We start from the raw sequence: 21,214 nt of genomic DNA, 5'->3' as shown, positions 1-21,214 counted from the left end.
TGGTCATGGCTTAGTTCCTTATTGTTGCTGATTTGATTGCCTATTCTGCTGTATGTTAGTTCATTTGCTTCCTCCCTATGAATTTACACATGGTTTTAGTGTTCTTAATTGTCATGAATTCATAGGACATCTGAATTGATTGATTGAGTTTGGGAACTAGCAAATTTCACGCGATGCCAATCTAAGCTTTTCAAATTTGCTTTATGGTGCCTGATTTGTTTGAATTCTTATTCTTCATGCTGCCTGACACTTACGGAATTCATATGGCTTGTTGATTCTGCTGTTTAATTTTCTGGGACCGTTCCTTTTACTACCGGAATGCTACCCAATTTTTCTGAAAACTGTTTTACTTAACTTCCACTCATGAATTGACTTTAGTACTTTTGACTTGTGATTTCTTTGGATTAACCCAAAACCAATTCATGGGATAATGGGTTCGCATTCCTGTTCCTTTTGGTTCCCTTTCTACTTAACATGCCTTGTTGATGATTCTATTTCCTTTTGTGCTTCTTTCATTACATGTTCTATCATCAATAATCTGCATTATATGCTTGAATGTGCGATTGCTTGTTCTTAACCCTTTTGAACTTCTTTTAATTAGGAACTACATTACCATGCCACTAATTCTAACTTACTTCTCTAACTTTTAACTAAATTGACTTTTTCACATTTCTTTTTCATTTTCACCCTTTTTCAAACTAACTCTTTCAATCCCTTTCAAGGCATGTTAATTGATGTTTCTTAACAGACAAGCATTATAGATTTCATTGTATAAATTCTTGGATTGTGATTTCTGATTGATTTTTTTAAATCATACACTTCATGATTTAGCTTTCACTCCTTTGTTGCATATCTGATTCACAAAAACTTGCCTCTCAACAAATTTCCTTCCGGCAAGTGCACCGGATTATCGTCAAATAAAAACTCACTGTAGAGTGAGGTCGAATCCCACAAGGATTGGTAGATTGATCAACGTTATGTGGAGAATTATACTAGTTGAGCGAAATTGAAATTGAAATTTGGAATTTCAGAAAGTAAATTGGTGGGAAGCTTAAATTGCAAGAAAGTAAATGAACAGAAACTAAATTGCTGAAATTAAATGACAGAAGCTTAAATTGCAAGAAAGTAAAGGGGAATGGGAATTAAGCATGAAATTAGAGACAGAATGTAAATAGAATGGGTAGATCGGAAATGGGGGTTCATTTGGTTTCAAGAGATATTGAATTCTCCGGATCAAATCATTTTCATCTCTTCCTCAATCAATGCTTTCATTGACATTGTTTGGCAATCTTAGATGATTGCATCCCAATGTCTTGGCTCACCAATCTCTCTAAGCATGAACAATTGCCAAATGTCTTGATTTAATTGCTCATGGGAAGAGTTAAAGTTTGGTCACTGACTATACTATACAAATTTATAGATCAAAGTATTGGTAGGATTTCATGTCACTATATCCATCCAACCCCCAATCTAATCCAATATGAGAAAGCAATTCTAGCATGAATTCTTCATTCCTCTCTCAAGGCTCTGAAGAATTCCAATTATGGATAGCTTCTCTCTCAAGACAACTATTCAGTTGAATTAAGATCGAAAGCTTTCTAACAAAATCAAGAAAAAAGAGAGAAGAAGATGTAAACTACTATTGATCCATTGAATTACAATAGACCTCCCTAACCCAATGAAAGGGGTTTAGTTGTTCATAGCTCTCAAAATGGAAAATGGAATTGAGAGATACATTCTGGAAATTAAAACAGAAACATGAAAAATGCTATCAATGTAAAAGTCTGAAAAGGAAAAAAGAGTTCTTCCTAACTCAAATTCTAAGCTATTTATACACTCTCTTCCATTGATCTTCAATCTCTGAATTGGGCATTTGCCCTTGATGTAATTGGGTTGAATTGGCTCCAATTGGTTTCCCTTGCAGTTGAGAAGAGATCTGTTTGAATTGCAGATTCTGATACTTCACGTTGGAGTCAATGTTTGATGGCCAACGTTGACTCAAACGCTCTTCAGAAAAACCAAATAGCTTTGCTGTCATTGGCGTTTGACTCAACGTTGGAGGGCCGACGTTCTGCTATCCACTCGTACCCGTGCTTTGCGCATTTGCTGATGCCAGGGCATCTTAGACTAGTTTTACTAGCTTTTTCTTTGTTTTTAATAGGTTTTATGCACTTTCTTGAGCTATAAGTAAGCAATTTGGGTAGAAATTCATGCATACCTAGATTCATCCAACTATGATTAATTTGATGCAATTTTATGAGAATTATGTTATAATTATTTGTGTGCTAAGAATGATCAGAATTCTCATGACTTTAGCAAGGCTTTGATGCATGTATTGGTTGATGATAGGTGAAAGAAAGCATGAAAGAAGGTTGAATAAGGAGTTTGGAAAAGATGAAGAGGAAGCAATGTTGGTGGCAAAGCTGGACCACTAACGTTGCCTCCAACGTTGGAAGAGAAGCAGAGCAAATCTCTGTATGAGTCACTGATGCCCACGTTGGAGGAAGCATTGGACATCCAACATTACCCCCAAAATGGTGATAAAAAGTTCAATCTTGGAGCTAAATGAATTTTGAGTGACGTGAAAGAGCAAAATTTTTGTATCCACGCGCAAGCGTGAGTCACGCGCACGCGTGGAATGGCAAAATTGACCATCCATGCGTACGCGTCATTACACGAACGTTGGAGTCCAACATTTTCTCAAACGCTAGCCTCCAACGTCCGCGATAACAAGCCCAGGATTTGGATTTGAAAAACGTGAATCGACGCGCACGCATCAGTGACGCGTTCTCGTCGATAGAAAAAAGGCAACTCACGCGTAAGCGTGGTGTACGCACACGCGTGAGGAAGCAAAATCATAGCCATCACGTACACGCATGGGGCACGCGTACGCGTGAATCAGCAAAATCACAGACTTCACGCTTAAGCGTGAAGCACGCGTACGCATGGATAACCAGAACGTTGGCCCTCCAATGTTGAGTCAAACACTAATGATAGCAAAGTATCGCCTTTTTTTGGTTTTCTTTTGAAAGGCGTTTGAGTCAACGTTGACCATCAAACGTTGACTCCAACGTGAAGCATCAGAGCTCACAATTCAAACCAATCTCTTCTCAACAGCAAGGAAACCAATTGGAGCCAATTCAACCCAATTCCACCAAGGCCAAAAGCCCAATTTAGAGATTAAAGATCAATGGAAGAGAGTGTATAAATAGCTTAGAATTTAAGTTAGGACGAATTATTTTTGACATTTTCAGACTTTCACTTTCTACTCTACATTTACTTTTTGTTAATTTTCCTTTGCAATGTATCTTTCAATCCGAATTTCAATTCTGAGAGCTATGAACAACTAAACTCCTTTCATTGGGTTAGAGAGCTCTATTGTAATTCAATGGATCAATAATAGTTTACATCTTCTTCTTCTTTCTTTTCTCTTGATTTTGTTAGAAATCTTTCAGTCTTAATTCAATTGGATAGTTGTCTTGAGAGAGAAGCTATCCATAATTGGAATTCTTCGGAGCCTCGAGAGAGGAATGAAGAGTTCATGCTAGAAGTGCTTTCTCACATTGGATTAGATTGGGGATTGGATGGATATAGTGACATGTAATCCTACCAATACTTTGATCTATAAATTTGTGTGGTATAGTCAGTGACCGAACTTCAACTCTTCCCATGAGCAATTAAATCAAGACATTGGGCAATTGTTCATGCTTAGAGAGATTGGTGAGATAAGACATTGGGATCCAATCATCTAAGATTGCCAAGCAATGTCAATGAATGCATTGATTGAGGAAGAGATTGATGGGTGGAAAATGATTCCAACACAAAACTCACCGGCAAGTGTACCGGGTCGCATCAAGTAGTAATTACTCATATGAGTGAGGTCAATCCTACAGGGATTAATGGATTTAGCAATTTTAGTTAGGTGGTTAATTTAGTTAAGCAAATAGTTGATAATTTGGGTGAATCGTGACCAACAGAAGATAAATTTCATGAAAATAGAAGGGAGAGGGGAATTTGACAGAATCTAAAGGTGCAGAAGAAATAAAAGAGCTAAATCTTAAAGTGCAAGTAATGGAAATGATTGAAGCTTAGATTGCAAGAATGTAAATAGCTGAAGCTTAGAGTGCAAGAAATGTAAATTGCTTGAATAGTAAAGGCATCTGGGAGCTGGGATTCTGATGCACGGAAAACTTGTCTCATAACAAATTTCCTTCGGCAAGTGTACCGAATTTGTCGTCAAGTAAAAACTCACAATAGAGTGAGGTTGAATCCCACAGTAATTGATTGATCAAGCAACTTTAATTAGAGGAATGTTCTAGTTGAGCGAATCAGAATTTGAGTTGAGAATTTGCAGAAAATTAAATGGTGGGAAAGTAAATAACAGAAAAGTAAATGCTAGAAATAAGAGCTGAATGTAGATGACGGAAATTAAATTGCAGAATCTTAAATGGGAATGGGGAAATTGCTCATAAAAGTAAATGACAGAAAGTAAAGAGAATGGGTAAGATCAGAAATGGGGAGTTCATTGGGCTTAGGAGATGTTGTATTCTCGGGATCAATTTCATTTTCATCTCTTCCTCAATCAATGCACTCATTGATCTCCTTGGCAATCTTAAGTGATTGAATTATAATTTCTTGTAATTCAATCTCTCAAATCTTGATCAATAGCCAATTCCTTGGTCAATTGCTCATGAGAAGACATGAAGTATGGTCACTGATTATACCACATGCATTTCCGAAATCAAGTGTTGAGAGGATTATAGTCACATATCCATCCAAACCCAATTTGGTCCAGCATGAGAAAGCATTTCTAGCATGATCTCTTCATTCCTCTTTCAAGGTTCAGAAGAGATCCAAGTATGAATAGCTTCTTTTCCAAGATAACTACCCAATTGGATGAAGATCGAAAGCTTTCAAGTAAAATCAAGAGAAAAGATAGAAGAAGAATAATGAAAACTAGTATTGATCCATCAAATTACAACAGAGCTCCCTAACCCAATGAAAGGGGTTTAGTTGTTCATAGCTCTGGAAAATGAAAACAAAGATGGAGAATACATGATGAAACTAGAAGTGCAGAAAAAGTAAAATACAGAGAGTAGTTCTATGCCAAGAGGCTCCCTATAATTTCCAACTCTCCAAAATAATTCAAAGCTACTCCTATATATACTACTCTTCTACTCTTCTAGTTGGTTCTTCAAGTCTTGGGTCTGGGCCTTTGGATCTTGAGTTTGAAGTAGTTATCTTCTTCATTGGGCTTGGCTTTACTTGCAGAGAGAAAGTGTGAAGTGGGCAGAGACTTTAGCTCAGGACGTTAGCGGTGTTAACGTTCAGTGAAAATATGGGTTCGAGAAAGTTAGTGACATTCAACTTTTTCACTAACGTTCCTCACCCAAGTAAGAGCCACGTTAACCTCAACGTTAGTGGCACAAACGTTGCCGCTAACGTTGCCTCTTTGTCCTTCGCGCACGTTGTTGGGACTCAACTTTCCCAATAACGTTGAGAAGCCTCCCCCTTCCCTACGTTAGAGTCTACGTTAACTTAGTTAACGTGGCTCTTTTAACGTAGGCTTGCCAACTTTCGAGAACGTTAGTGACACTTAACATTGTCACTAACGTTCCAATGTGATGCGGGGAAAACTTGTCTCTCAACAAATCTCCCTTCGGCAAGTATACCGAATTGTCGTCAAGTAAAACTCACAATAGAGTGAGGTCGAATCCCACAGAGATTAACGGATTAAGCAATCAATGGTTAATTGATTATCCTAGTTAGACGAATCATAATGGAGTGATAAGTAACAAGGAAATGTAAATGGCAGAAAAGTAAAGAAAGCAATAGAGTGTAGAGAAGTAAAATGACAAGAAAAGTAAATGTAAGAACTAAAAATAAAATGAACATTGGGATCAAGAGATATTGCAATCCTCCGGATCAAGTTCATTTTCATCTCTTCCTCAATCAATGCACTCGTTAATCTCCTTGGCAATCTTAATTGATTGAATTACAATTTCTTGCAATTCAATCTCTCAAATCTTGATCAATAGCCAATTCCTTGGTTAATTGCTCATGAGAAGAGTTGAAGTGTGGTCACTGATTATACCACATGCATTTCCCAAACCAGGTATTGAGAGGATTATAGTCACATATCCATACAGGCTGATACCATGTTCATCATTGCACTTTCGGGGCAGGTTTTCTCCCTCAAATTTAGTGTCAACCATGTAGTGCCATATATGCTTGGAAATCTCTGGAATCCTACTTTCCAATGCCACTGGAATCACCTCATTTGGAGTTTTGTGGCTCAAGTTATTCTTGTTTGAAGAAGGCATGGTCAAGCTGCCAGGTGGGACTTTTGCCCATGTTAACTACCACGTTAACTAAGTTAACGTGGGAGTTAACGTGGCTCTTTGTGGCTTGTGTTGGCAACGTTAGTGACAATGTTTGGTGTCACTAACGTTGTCGACAACTTCTTCTTCTTCACGTTAACTTCCACGTTAACTAGGTTAACGTGGGAGTTAACGTGGCTTCTTGGGGATATGTGGTTGCTTCCAACGTTAGTGACAATGTTGGGTGTCACTAACGTTGTCGACCACTCTTGCCTATTCACGTTAGCTTCCACGTTAACCAAGTTAACGTGGGAGTTAACGTGGCATTGTGCACTTAGGCCAACGTTGGTGACAATGTTGAATGTCACTAACGTTTGCTTCCTTTCCCCCTTTTAACGTTAGAGGCCACGTTAACTAAGTTAACGTGGACTCTAACGTGGCCACTTGTGAGCATTGGCCAACGTTAGTGATAATGTTAAGTGTCACTAACATTGGCTCAAATTCCCTTTCTTTAAAGTTAATGCCACTATCTTTTCTCACTAACGTTGGGGCTTTCCTTCCTTCCACGTTAGTGCCCACATTAGTGTAACTAACGTAGCCACTAACGTGGCTTCTTCTCTTATTCTTTTGGCCTGAAATCAATCAAACAAAGTACATCAAAGTCTTGCTCTTAATCATGGGATCATGCATCATCCAATTTATTATATAATTCATGCAAAATTCTCATGAAATCATGTAAAGTGCACAATGTTTGCTTGAATCAAGATGTAAGTGAATATCTACCCAAAACTAGCTTATTTCCTAAGAAAGTGCATGAAACTATCTTAAAAACAGTAAAGAAAAGGTCAGTGAAACTGGCCAAAATGCCCTGGCATCACAACACCAAACTTAAAGCTTGCTTGTCCCTAAGCAAGTACTGGAACAAGAGAATGATGAATGGAATGCCAAGAGCAATGAGTCATTCTTGTGGAAGTCCTGTCCCTGGTTTTATGCTGGTTTCATGTATAGCAACTTAGGTTCATTCCTGGCTTTCAGACCTTTATCATGTCCTAGAATACTCACTGTGATTGCATCCCATGAGACTTTTATTCATTGATCCTTTTGTTGTCATTTCAGGGCTTATTTTTGTTCTTAAGCTAAGTGCTCTGTAAGGGGGCAACTCTTTAAAATAAGCTTTCAGCCAACACTCCCGAACCAGTTGGTTCAAGGTGCTAGGTGTTGAAGCACCCCTAAGGACTTACTTGCTCAAGTCTCTCCCCCATACATACACACCACAGGCATATGGTTTATTTATTTTCTTTTCTTGAGACCTTGGTGTCCAGCACCTCTTTGGGTTACTAAATGCTCTGTAGTGAGGGTTACTCTTGATAGTGGACTTTCAGCTGATAATCCCGGGTTAGTTAACCCAAGTTACCAAGTGATAAAGCACCCCAAAGAGCTTATTCATCCAAGTAGATCCCTCACACAGGAGCACCACAGACACATGCTTCAAGATTAAAACCATTGGTGCCTAACCTTATTGCTTACTTTTTTTTTCTTTTATTCTTCCACTTTCATTATTCTTTCCCTCTTTCTTATAAGGATCTTCTTATTTAGCTAGTCTCATGGGGTGTGTCTCAAGAATAGTATTCATGACAGATAGTTGTCTTCCCACCCTTGTGGTTGAACCAACTTAGCTAACTTATGACCACACCACAAACTCATGAACTCATTCCATAGTATGAACTCTACTCTGGTCTTTTAAAAACACTCATTCTCCTTTCATTTGATTCAAAAGGGACAAGCATTGATGAGCGGATATTTTATACGCTTTTTGGGGATAATTTCATATAGTTTAGAGTATGTTTTAGTTAGTTTTTAGTCTATTTCTAGTAGTTTTTAGGAAAAATTCATATTTCTGGACTTTACTATGAGTTGTTTGTTTTTCTGTAATTTCAGGTATTTTTCTGGCTGAAATTGAAGGAGCTGAGCAAAAATCTGATTCAGGCTGAAAAAGGACTGCTGATGCTGTTGGATTCTGACCTCCCTGCACTCAAAGTGGATTTTCTGGAGCTACAGAACTCGAAATGGCATGCTTCCAATTGCGTTGGAAAGTCGACATCCAGGGCTTTCCAGAAATATATAATAGTCTATACTTTGCACAAGGATAGATGACATAAACTGGCGTTCAACGCCAGTTCTCTGCCCAATTCTGGCGTCCAGCGCCAGAAAAGGATCAAAAACTGGAGTTGAACGCCCAAACTGGCATAAAAACTGGCGTTCAACTCCACAAATGGCCTCTGCACGTGACTCACTTAAATCTCAGCCCCAGCACACACCAAGTGGGCCCCAGAAGTGGACCTCTGCATCATCCATCATAGTCCACTCATATTTTGTAACCCTAGGCTACTAGTTTAGTATTTAAACAACTTTTAGAGACTTATTTTGTATCTCATGACATTTCAGATCTAAACTTTGTATTCTCTGACGGCATGAGTCTCTAAACCCCATTGTTGGGGGTGAGGAGCTCTGCTGTGTCTCGATGAATTAATGCAAGTATTTCTGTTTTCCATTCAAACACGCTTGTTCCTATCTAAGATGTTCATTCGCGCTTAACTGTGATGAAGGTGATGATCAGTGACATTCATCACCTTCCTCAAACCATGAACGTGTGCCTGACAATCACCTCCGTTCTATATCCGATTGAATGAGTATCTCTGAGATCTCTTAATCAGAATCTCCGTGGTATAAGCTAGAACTGATGGCGGCACTCATGAGAATCCGGAAAGTCTAAACCTTGTCTGTGGTATTCCGAGTAGGATTCAAGGATTGAATGACTGTGACGAGCTTAAAACTCCTGAAGGCTGGGCGTTAGTGACAGATGCAAAAGGATAGTAAATCCTATTCCAACCGGATCGAGAACCAACCGGTGATTAGCCGTGCTGTGACAGAGCGCATGAGCGTAGTTTTCACTGGAAGGATGGAAGGTAGCCATTGACAACGGTGATCCACCAACACAGCTTGCCATAGGAGGACGTGCGTGCGTGAATCAGAAGACAGAGGAAAGCAGAGATTCAGAAGACAAAGCATCTCCAAAACTCCAACATATTCTCCATTACTGCACAACAAGTAATCTTTAATTTATGCTCTCTTGGTTATTCACAATTCAACTGATAAACATAATTGACTTCCTGACTAAGATTTACAAGATAACCATAGATTGCTTCAAACCAACAATCTCCGTGGGATTCGACCCTTACTCACGTATGGTATTACTTGGACGACCCAGTGCACTTGCTGGATAGTGGTACGCGTTGTGAAAAGTGCGATTCACAATTCGTGCACCAAGTTTTTGGCACCGTTGCCGGGGATTGTTCGTGTTTTAACAACTGACGGATTATTTTGTTGCTTAGATTAGGAAAAATCTTTTCTTTTTTGGTTTAGAGTCTTTTATTATTTATCCCTTGTTAAAATACTTTAAACTTATAGCTCAGTTATTTAGAACGTGGTGTTTATGTTCATGATAATTGGCTATCATAATTTTTTAAAACCTTTTTCAAAAATAATTTTTCTATTAAATCCTGTGCCAAACTTTAAGTTTGGTGTTTTCAAAAATAATCTTTCTTAAAATTTTTGAAGGTCCCATAACTCATTTGGCTAGAGCGTTAATCTGTGTTCTTAGTAATTGGGTTAGAATCTTTTATACTCTTTTCAAAACCTTCTTTTTCAAAAATATTTTTTCTATTAAATCTTGTGCCAAACTTTAAGTTTGGTGTTTTCTTGTTGATTCCCCTTTGATTTTCGAAAATTTTGGTTTGGTTCTCTAAAAATTTTAAGTTTGGTGTTCTTCCTTCATCTTCTTGTGTTCTTGTGAGTCTTCAAAGTGTTCTTGAGTTTCCTTGTGTCTTGATCTTAAAATTTTTAAGTTTGGTGTTCCTTGGTGTTTTCTCTCCAAATTTTTCAAAAACAAGGAGCATTAGATCTAAAAATTTTAAATCTTGTACTATCTTATTGTTTTTCTCTCTCCTCACTAAATTCAAAAATATCTTTTCAAAATATCTCTTCTAACTTCCTAACTTCTTATCTTTTCAAAATTTGTTTCAACTAACTAACTAACTTTTTGTTTGTTTCTTAACTCATTCAAAACTACCTAACTAACTCTCCCTCTCTCTAATTTTCGAAAATATCTTCCCTCTTTTTCAAAAATTTCTTTTTTTATTAACTAATTAATTTCTTTTTTTTTATAAACGAAAAAAAAATTTCAAAATTCAAATTTTTTTTAGTTATTTTATTTTATTTAAGTATTTACTTCTTATAAAATAAAATAAATAGAAAGGTAAATCAGTCCAAGTTATATCCATAGATCCATCATGGACATAAGTGGAAATGAACAGTCCAGGAGGACTCTGGGGTCATATTCTAACCCCTCTACTGCTTCATATGGAAGTAGCATCTGCATACCCTCCATTGGAGTCAGTAGCTTTGAGTTGAATCCTCAGCTCATTATCATGGTGCAGCAAAGTTGCTAGTATTCCGGTCTTCCACAGGAAGAACCTACAGAGTTTCTGGCACAATTTTTACAAATTGGTGACACAGTACATGATAAGGAAATAGATCAGGATGTCTACAGACTATTACTGTTTCCATTTGCTGTAAAAGATCAAGCCAAGAGGTGGTTAAATAACCAACCTAAGGCCAGCATAAGAACATGGAAACAGCTGACAGAAAAATTCCTGAATCAATATTTCCCTCCAAAAAGGATGACACAGCTAAGGCTGGACATCCAAGGCTTTAAACATGGAGATAATGAATCTCTTTATGATGCCTGGGAGAGATACAGAGAGATGTTACGAAAATGCCCCTCTGAAATGTTTTCAGAGTGGGTTCAGTTAGACATCTTCTACTATGGGCTTGCAGAAGGAGCTCAGATGTCTTTAGATTACTCAGCTGGTGGATCTATCCATATGAGAAAGACAATTGAAGAAGCTCAAGAGCTCATTGATACAGTTGCCAGGAATTAGCATCTGTATCTAAGCAGCAACCCTTCCATGAATGAAGAGGTTAAAACAGTAACTGCTGAATTCAGTACTGTAAAACAAGCTGCTGAATTCAATTAGCAATTAGATTTTCTAACAAAACGGCTAGCTGAATTCAAAGACAGGTTACAGGAGACAAGGATAGCTAATATACATATGGACGAACAGTTTAAGCAAACAAAGCAGCAGCTATCAAAGCAAATAGCAGAAGAATGCCAAGCAGTTCAATTAAGAAGCGGGAAAACATTAAATACCCCACCTCAAGGCATCAAAAATTCAAGAAATGAGCGACCCACCAAAGATTCCCCTGAGGACAGTAAGAGCCCAGGGAAAAATAATTCTAGCACTAAAACGCCAGAAAATGGGTGGAAGGCTGGCGCTGAACGCCCAGACCATGCCCAAAACTGGCGTTCAGCACCAGAAACAAGGCAGGATTGGCGTTCAACACCAGAAATGGGCAAGAATATGGCGTTGAACGCCCAAAGGGGGCATAATCCAGCGTTGAACGCCTAAAATGGGCACATTTCTGGCGTTCAGGCACCAGGAACAGACAGTGAGTTGGCGTCTAACGTCACTCCAGCTTCTGACTCTGGTACTCAATTGCCAGTGAGGGATCAGACACACACAAGTGCTGATAACAACCCCTCTAAAAAGGCTTCTTTAACCACTAAGGTTGAGGAATATAAAGCCAAGATACCTTATCCTCAAAAACTCCGGAAAGAGGAGCAGGATAAGTTGCTCGCTTTGCAGATTATCTAAGGACTCTTGAAATAAAGATTCCATTTGCAGAGGCACTTGAGCAAATACCTTCTTATGCCAAGTTCATGAAAGAGATCTTGAGTCATAAGAAGGAGTGGAGAGAAACAGAAAGAGTTCTCCTCACTGAAGAATGCAGTGCAGTCATTCTGAAAAGCTTTCCTGAAAAGCTTAAAGACCCTGGGAGTTTTCTGATACCATGCATATTAGAAGGTGATTGCACCAAGACAGCTTTATGCGATCTTGGGGCAAGCATCAACCTAATACCTGCATCCACTATCAGGAAGCTTGGCTTAACTGAGGAAGTTAAACTAACCCGGATATGTCTCCAACTTGCTGATGGTTCCACTAAATACCCATCAGGCGTGATTGAGGACATGATTGTCAGAGTTGGGCCATTCGCCTTTCCCACTGACTTTGTTGTGCTGGAAATGGAGGAGCACAAGAGTGCTACTCTCATTCTAGGAAGACCCTTCCTAGCAACTGGACGATCCCTCATTGACGTCCAACAGGGGGAAATAACCCTGAGAGTCAACGATGACGAGTTCAAGTTGAACGCTGTCAAAGCCATGCAGCATCCAGACACATCAACAGACTGCATGAAAGTTGACCTTATTGACTCTTTGGTAGAAGCGATCAACATGGCTGAGAGTCTCGAATCAGAGTTGGAAGACATCTTTAAAGATGTTCAGCCTGATTTGGAGGATTCAGGGGACATGAAAGAGCCTCTGAACTTCCTTCTGAAAGAGGAAAAACCTCATAAACCAGAGCTCAAGCCACTGCCACCATCCTTGAAATATGCATTTCTAGGAGAAGGTGACACCTTTCCAGTGATCATAAGCTCTGCTTTAAATTCACAGGAAGAGGAAGCACTTATTCAAGTGCTAAGGACACACAAGACAGCTCTTGGGTGGTCCATAGGTGACCTTAAGGGCATAAGCCCAGCTAGATGCATGCACAAAATCCTACTGGAGGATAATGCCAAACCAGTGGTTCAACCACAGAGGCGGCTAAATCCAGCCATGAAGGAAGTGGTGTAGAAAGAGGTCACCAAATTACTAGAGGCTGGGATTATTTATCCCATTTCTGATAGCCCCTGGGTGAGCCCTGTTCAAGTCGTCCCAAAAAAGGGAGGCATGACAGTGATTCATAATGAAAAAAAATGAACTGGTTCCTACAAGAACAGTTACAGGGTGGCGCATGTGTATTGACTACAGAAGGCTCAATACAGCCACCAGAAAGGATCATTTTCCTTTACCATTCATAGACCAGATGCTAGAGAGACTAGCAGGTCATGATTATTACTGCTTTTTGGATGGCTACTCAGGCTATAACCAGATTGCAGTAGATCCCCAGGATCAAGAGAAAACAGCATTCACATGTCCATCCGGAGTGTTTGCTTATAGAAGGATGCCCTTTGGGCTATGCAATGCACCTACAACCTTCCAGAGATGCATGCTCTCTATTTTCTCTGATATGGTGGAAAAATTTCTGGAAGTCTTCATGGATGACTTCTCAGTATATGGAGACTCATTCAGCTCCTGTCTTGATCACCTGAAACTTGTTCTGAAAAGATGCCAAGAAACCAACCTAGTTTTAAACTGGGAAAAGTGTCACTTCATGGTGACTGAAGGAATTGTTCTTGGGCATAAAATCTCAAACAAGGGAATAGAGGTGGATCAAGCAAAAATAGAGGTAATTAAAAAATTACCACCACCTGCCAATGTTAAGGCAATCAGAAGCTTTCTGGGGCATGCAGGATTCTATAGGAGGTTTATAAAGGATTTTTCAAAAATTGCAAAATCTCTAAGCAATCTGCTAGCTGCTGACACGCCATTTGTGTTTGACATAGCATGCCTGCAGGCGTTTGAAACGCTGAAAGCTAAGCTGGTCACAGCACCAGTCATTTCTGCACCAGACTGGACATTGCCATTTGAGTTAATGTGTGATGCCAGTGATCATGCCATTGGTGCAGTATTGGGACGGAGGCATGACAAGCTTCTGCATATCATTTATTATGCCAGTCGCGTTCTAAATGATGCCCAGAAAAATTACACAACCACAGAAACAGAACTACTTGCAGTGGTTTACGCAATGGACAAGTTCAGATCATACTTAGTAGGATCAAAAGTGATTGTGTATACTGACCATGCTGCTCTTAAATATCTACTCACAAAGCAGGATTCAAAACCGAGGCTCATCAGATGGGTATTGCTTCTGCAGGAGTTTGATATAGAAATAAGGGACAGAAAACCCAGTGGCTGATCATCTGTCCTGGATAGAGCCAGTAAAAGGGACGTCCCTCCCCTTTCTTGAGATCTCTGAGACGTTCCCTGATGAGCATCTATTTGCCATTCAGGAAGCACCATGGTTTGCCGATATTGCAAACTATAAAGCTGCAAGGTTCATACCCAAGGAGTACAATAGAATACAAAAGAAGAAATTACTTACTGATGCAAAGTACTACTTGTGGGATGAACCCTATCTCTTTAAGAGATGTGCAGACGGAATTATCCGTAGGTGTGTCCCCAGAGAGGAAGCACAGAGAATCCTATGGCATTGCCACGGATCTCAATATGGAGGCCATTTCGGAGGTGAACGAACAGCCACCAAGGTCCTCCAATGTGGCTTCTATTGGCCCACACTCTATAAAGATTCCCGAGAGTTTGTACGTAATTGTGACAGTTGCCAAAGAGCTGGTAACCTGCCTCATGGTTACGCCATGCCTCAATAAGGGATCTTGGAAATAGAGTTGTTTGATGTATGGGAATTGACTTCATGGGACCTTTCCCACCATCATACTCAAACACTTATATTCTGGTGGCAGTGGATTATGTATCAAAATGGGTTGAGGCTATTGCCACACCCAACAATGATACTAAAACGGTGCTGAAGTTCCTCCAGAAACATATTTTTAGCAGGTTCGGTGTCCCTAGAGTACTAATCAGTGATGGGGGCACTCACTTCTGCAATAAACAGCTTTACTCTGCCATGGTTCGGTATGGAATTCGCCACAAGGTGGCCACTCCATATCATCCACAAACCAATGGGCAAGCTGAAGTCTCTAATCGAGAATTAAAGAGAATCCTGGAACGGACAGTAAATACCCGTAGAAAGGATTGGGCACGGATCTTGGATGATGCACTGTGGGCCTACAGAACAGCATTCAAGACCCCTATAGGAACCTCTCCATACCAACTGGTGTATGGTAAGGCATGTCACCTGCCCGTGGAACTGGAACATAAGGCCTACTGGGCAACCAGATTCCTAAACTTTGATGCCAAATTAGCTGGAGAAAAACGATTACTCCAGCTAAATGAGCTAGAGGAATTCAGATTCACAGCTTTCGAAAATGCCAAGCTTTATAAAGAAAAATAAAAAAAATGGCATGACAGAAAGCTGTCATCTAGAATCTTTGAACCAGGACAAAAAGTCCTGTTGTTTAACTCTAGACTCAGGCTATTCCCCGGGAAACTGAAATCCCGGTGGAGGAGACCATACGTGATTACAAGTGTGTCACCATATGGTTATGTGGAGCTTCAAGATATTGATTCTGATAAGAAGTTCATTGTCAATGGACAGAGAATCAAGCATTATCTTGAAGGCAACACTGAGCAAGAATGCTCAAGGCTGAAGCTAGATTAAAAGCTCAGCAAGGTCCAGCTAAAGACAATAAAGAAGCGCTTGCTGGGAGGCAACCCAGCCATGGGGCAACAATCCTCTAAGCATTTTGCCCTATTTCTATCTTTACTTTTTATATAGAGTTCATTGACAACAAGGTAAATAATCATTTACAGAAAACCTCGGCACACAAAACAGAGTAAAAGAGCTCAATGGCAAGAAAACGCCAGTAAAGGGGCATTTTGGGCGTTCAGCGCCCAAAATGGGCATCCACTGGGCGGTGAACGCCAGTAACGCCAGCAATTGGGCGTTCAACGCCAGAAATGGCCACCCACTGGGCGTTGAACGCCAGGAATGGCAGCAACTGGGCGCTGAACGCCCAGGAGATCAGCATTTGGGCGCTGAACGCCCAAAACAGGCAGTGTTTGGGCGTTCAAACGCCAGGAGGACAGGGAGGAGCCAAATCCAGTAATCCCACACGTATTTCCATTCTAATTTATAATTTTATGATTCAATACATGATTTTATTTACATAAACATGTCAAGAATCCTGATTTCTAAAAATCCTACCCTCAAAATATCAAATGTATCTTAATTCATAAGCACACACCCTCTTTGCAAAATCAATCCAACTCTTTTCAAATCTTTTTCAAAATCAAACTATATCTTCTACCTTATCTTTTTCAACTCAATCTTTCTATCTTATCTCTTCCAATTTTTCGAAAATCCACCCCCCACCCCTTTAAATTGGGTTCGGCCTCCCCCCTCCTCCATCAACAAGTGCACCTCGATCTCCTTCTATCCCTCTCCTTTCTTTTCTTTTGCTTGAGGACAAGCAAACCTCTAAGTTTGGTGTGTTTATCCGAGATCACTAAGATCATGGCTCCCAAAGGAAAACAATCCACTCCAAGAGGCAAGAAAGAGAGCGTTCCAAAACCACTTTGGAATCAAGGGAAGTTCTTATCTAAAGAACATTCAGACCATTATCTTAAAGTAATGGGTCTGAGATCAATGATCCCAGAAGTGAGATTCGATCTGAAAGAAGATGAATATCCGGAGATCCAGGAGCAAATTCGAATCAGGAACTGGGAAGTCCTAGCTAATCCTGAAACGAAAGTAGGAAGGAACATGGTCCAGGAGTTCTATGCTAATATGTGGCAGACTGACAAGCAAAGACTATCTAGAACAGCCTGCTACGAATTTCGGACCATGGTCAGGGGAAAGATTGTTCATACCACGCCTGACAAGATCAGAGAGATATTAAAGCTACCGCAGCTAAAGGATGATCCAGACTCCTTCAACAGGAGGATGATGAGAGCAGACATTGGCCTGGATAAGATTCTAGAGGACATCTGTATCCCTGGAGCCAGGTGGACCACCAACACAAAAGGCGTCCCAAATCAACTCAAGAGGGAGGATCTCAAACCAGTTGCCAGAGGATGGCTGGACTTCATTGGGCGTTCTCTGTTGCCCACCAGCAACCGTTCTGAAGTCACAGTTAAAAGAGCAGTGATGATTCATTGCATCATGATGGGAAAGGAAGTGGAGGTTCAACAGCTGATTTCAACAGAGCTCTATAAGATTGCTAACAAAAATTCAAGAGAGGCCAGGTTGGCTTATCCAAGCGTGATTTCTCTGCTCTGCAAGGACGCTGGAGTCAAGATGGGAATAACTGAATATATCCTAATTGAAAAGTCAATCACCAAAGCATCAATGGAGAGACAACAAGCACAGGAGGAACATATCAAGAAGAGAGCACAGGAATTCCTCCCAGAGATTCCTCAAGCGGAATATTGGGAATATCTTGAGACGTCTGTCACCAAGATACAGGAAGCTATGGAGCAAATAATAAAACAACAGAAGAAACACAGTCAAATGCTGACCCATATGCTTAAAGAACAAGAGGAGCAGGGACGTGACTTAAGGGAACTGAAGCGCCAAAAGTCTTCTGTGATACCAAGTCTCCCAAGGATCAGAGGAACTCCCATACCCCCAGAATAAAGGTTGTTAATTTCCAATTTCTACCGTAACTCTGTGACAGTGTCCTTATAAAAAGTTTACCTTAGAAGTCATATAATAGTAATTAGTATCTATTTTGATTTTATCTCCAATTAAGCTATAGTTTATTTTTCTCATCATCATTAGACATGAATAAAATAGTAGATCTTTTGAATAAGAAGCAATAAAATTTCGAGTTTAAATAAAACAAATTCTAATTGGTTAAATGTGGTGGCAATGCTTTCTGTCTTCTGAATGAATGCTTGAACAGTGCATATGTCTTTTGAATTTGTTGTTTAAGACTATTAAATATGTTGGCTCTTGAAAGAATAATGAACATGAGACATGTTATTGATAATCTGAAAAATCATAAAAATGATTCTTGAAGAAAGAAAAAGCAGCAAAGAACAAAGCTTGCAAAAAAAAAAAAAAAGCAAGCAGAAAAAGCCAATAACCCTTAAAACCAAAAGGCAAGGGCAATTAAGAAGGATCCCAAAGGCTTTGAGCATCAGTGGATAGGAGGGCCTAAAGGACTGAAATCCTGGTCTAAGCGGCTAAACCAAGCTGTCCCTAACCATGTGCTTGTGGCGTGCAGGTGTCAAGTGAAAACTTGAGACTGAGCGGTTAAAGTCAAGGTCCAAAGCAAAAAGAAGAGTGTGCTTAAGAACTCTGGACACCTCTAATTGGGGACTTTAGCAAAGCTGAGTCACAATCTGAAAAGGTTCACCCAGTTATGTGTCTGTGGCATTTATGTATCCGGTAGTAATACTGGAAAACAAAGTGCTTAGGGCCACGGCCAAGACTCATAAAGAAGCTGTGTTCAAGAATCATCACACTGAACTAAGAGAATCAATAACACTATCTGAATTCTGAGTTCCTATAGATGCCAATCACTCTGAGCTTCAATGGATAAAGTGAGATGCCAAAACTGTTCAGAAGCAAAAAGCTACTAGTCCCGCTCATCTAATTAGAATCTGAGCTTCAATCAAAAAGTCTGAGATATTATTGCTTCTCAACCTATTAGTCTTCTATTTTATTTGTCTAGTTGCTTGAGGACAAGCAACAGTTTAAGTTTGGTGTTGTGATGAGCGGATATTTTATACGCTTTTTGGGGATAATTTCATATAGTTTAGAGTATGTTTTAGTTAGTTTTTTGTCTATTTCTAGTAGTTTTTAGGAAAAATTCATATTTCTGGACTTTACTATGAGTTGTGTGTTTTTCTGTAATTTCAGGTATTTTTCTGGCTGAAATTGAAGGAGCTGAGCAAAAATCTGATTTAGGCTGAAAAAGGACTGCTGATGTTGTTGGATTCTGACCTCCCTGCACTCAAAGTGGATTTTCTGGAGCTACAGAACTTGAAATGGCATGCTTCCAATTGCGTTGGAAAGTACACATCCAGGGCTTTCCAGCAATATAATAGTCTATACTTTGCACAAGGATAGACGACGTAAACTGGCGTTCAACGCCAGTTCTTTGCCCAATTCTGGCGTCCAGCACCAGAAAAGGATCAAAAACTGGAGTTGAACGCCCAAACTGGCATAAAAACTGGCGTTCAACTCCACAAATGGCCTCTGCACGTGACTCACTTAAATCTCAGCCCCAGCACACACCAAGTGGGCCCCAGAAGTGGACCTCTGCATCATCCATCATAGTCCACTCATATTTTGTAACCCTAGGCTACTAGTTTAGTATTTAAACAACTTTTAGAGACTTATTTTGTATCTCATGACATTTCAGATCTAAACTTTGTATTCTCTGACGGCATGAGTCTCTAAACCCCATTGTTGGGGGTGAGGAGCTCTGCTGTGTCTCGATGAATTAATGCAAGTATTTCTGTTTTCCATTCAAACACGCTTGTTCCTATTTAAGATGTTCATTCGCGCTTAACTGTGATGAAGGTGATGATCAGTGACATTCATCACCTTCCTCAAACCATGAACGTGTGCCTGACAACCACCTCCGTTCTATATCCGATTGAATGAGTATCTCTGAGATCTCTTAATCAGAATCTCCGTGGTATAAGCTAGAACTGATGGCGGCACTCATGAGAATCCGGAAAGTCTAAACCTTGTCTGTGGTATTCCGAGTAGGATTCAAGGATTGAATGACTGTGACGAGCTTAAAACTCCTGAAGGCTGGGCGTTAGTGACAGATGCAAAAGGATAGTAAATCCTATTCCAACCGGATCGAGAACCAACCGGTGATTAGCCGTGCTGTGACAGAGCGCGTGAGCGTAGTTTTCACTGGAAGGATGGAAGGTAGCCATTGACAACGGTGATCCACCAACACAGCTTGCCATAGGAGGACGTGCGTGCGTGAATCAGAAGACAGAGGAAAGCAGAGATTCAGAAGACAAAGCATCTCCAAAACTCCAACATATTCTCCATTACTGCACAACAAGTAATCTTTAATTTATGCTCTCTTGGTTATTCACAATTCAACTGATAAACATAATTGACTTCCTGACTAAGATTTACAAGATAACCATAGATTGCTTCAAACCAACAATCTCCGTGGGATTCGACCCTTACTCACGTAAGGTATTACTTGGACGACCCAGTGCACTTGCTGGATAGTGGTACGCGTTGTGAAAAGTGCGATTCACAATTCGTGCACCAAGCAAACAAATAAGCAAAGTAAGGATGCAATAATGATATTCAGACTAGAAAACACAGCCTTAATCAATAAAAAGTTTAAAAGACAGAATTGACTTGCTTATTTACATGGAACAAGCACACATACATACAAAGAACATAGAAGACAATCATGCAAATTAAAGTGCTGGAAATAAGTAAGAGGAGAAAGGAGCTTTACCACCTTGTATTTTATCTTCATTGTTGTTGCCCTTTTCCTCCTATTCTTCCCCTTCCCACACCAGATATAGAATGATTGCTTATACTCAAGCAACAATTAAAATAGTGGTGACGGGGATGGATCATGAATGTCTTAGAATGAAGTGTGAGTATGCATGTGTTTCAGCAAGCAAGATTATGGATCACAACAAAAGCACAAGAAGTAAAACAGAGACAATGTGATTGCATTAATAAGTGGTGTTGGCATGGTACTTTGCATGAAAGTTAAGTGGCAACACCAAACTTAGTGTGCCACTGTCAATTTAGAATGTTGCAAGTACCCAGTGAAGATTGAAAATCAAATTGTTGCATGGCAACACCAAACTTAGAGTGCAATCATATGCCAAATTATTGAAAGTAAACTAAGCAAAGCAAGAAAATGTTACCTACGGTTGGGTTGCCTCCCAACAAGCGCTCTTTTAATGTCATTAGCTTGACATATTGTTCATGACTTTCTTTCTCTTCTTCCAGTTTGTTAAGAGGAATGACCTCAAGAGGAAAGAGGGGCCAGTTAATGCCCCTTGTTTTGAGTGCCTCTCCCCAGCAAGCCTTCTTCTGTTGTTAGCTTGAGTAAACTTGCTTGTTGGGGTAGGGGTGGGATGGCTTTTGGTTGACCTTTTCTTCTTCATGAATATTGTCCTTCTTTTCTTT

This window comes from Arachis hypogaea, chromosome 18, assembly GCF_003086295.3.
Source record: "Arachis hypogaea cultivar Tifrunner chromosome 18, arahy.Tifrunner.gnm2.J5K5, whole genome shotgun sequence".
Lineage (NCBI taxonomy): Eukaryota > Viridiplantae > Streptophyta > Magnoliopsida > Fabales > Fabaceae > Arachis > Arachis hypogaea.
Note: the sequence above shows the minus strand (reverse complement) of the source record.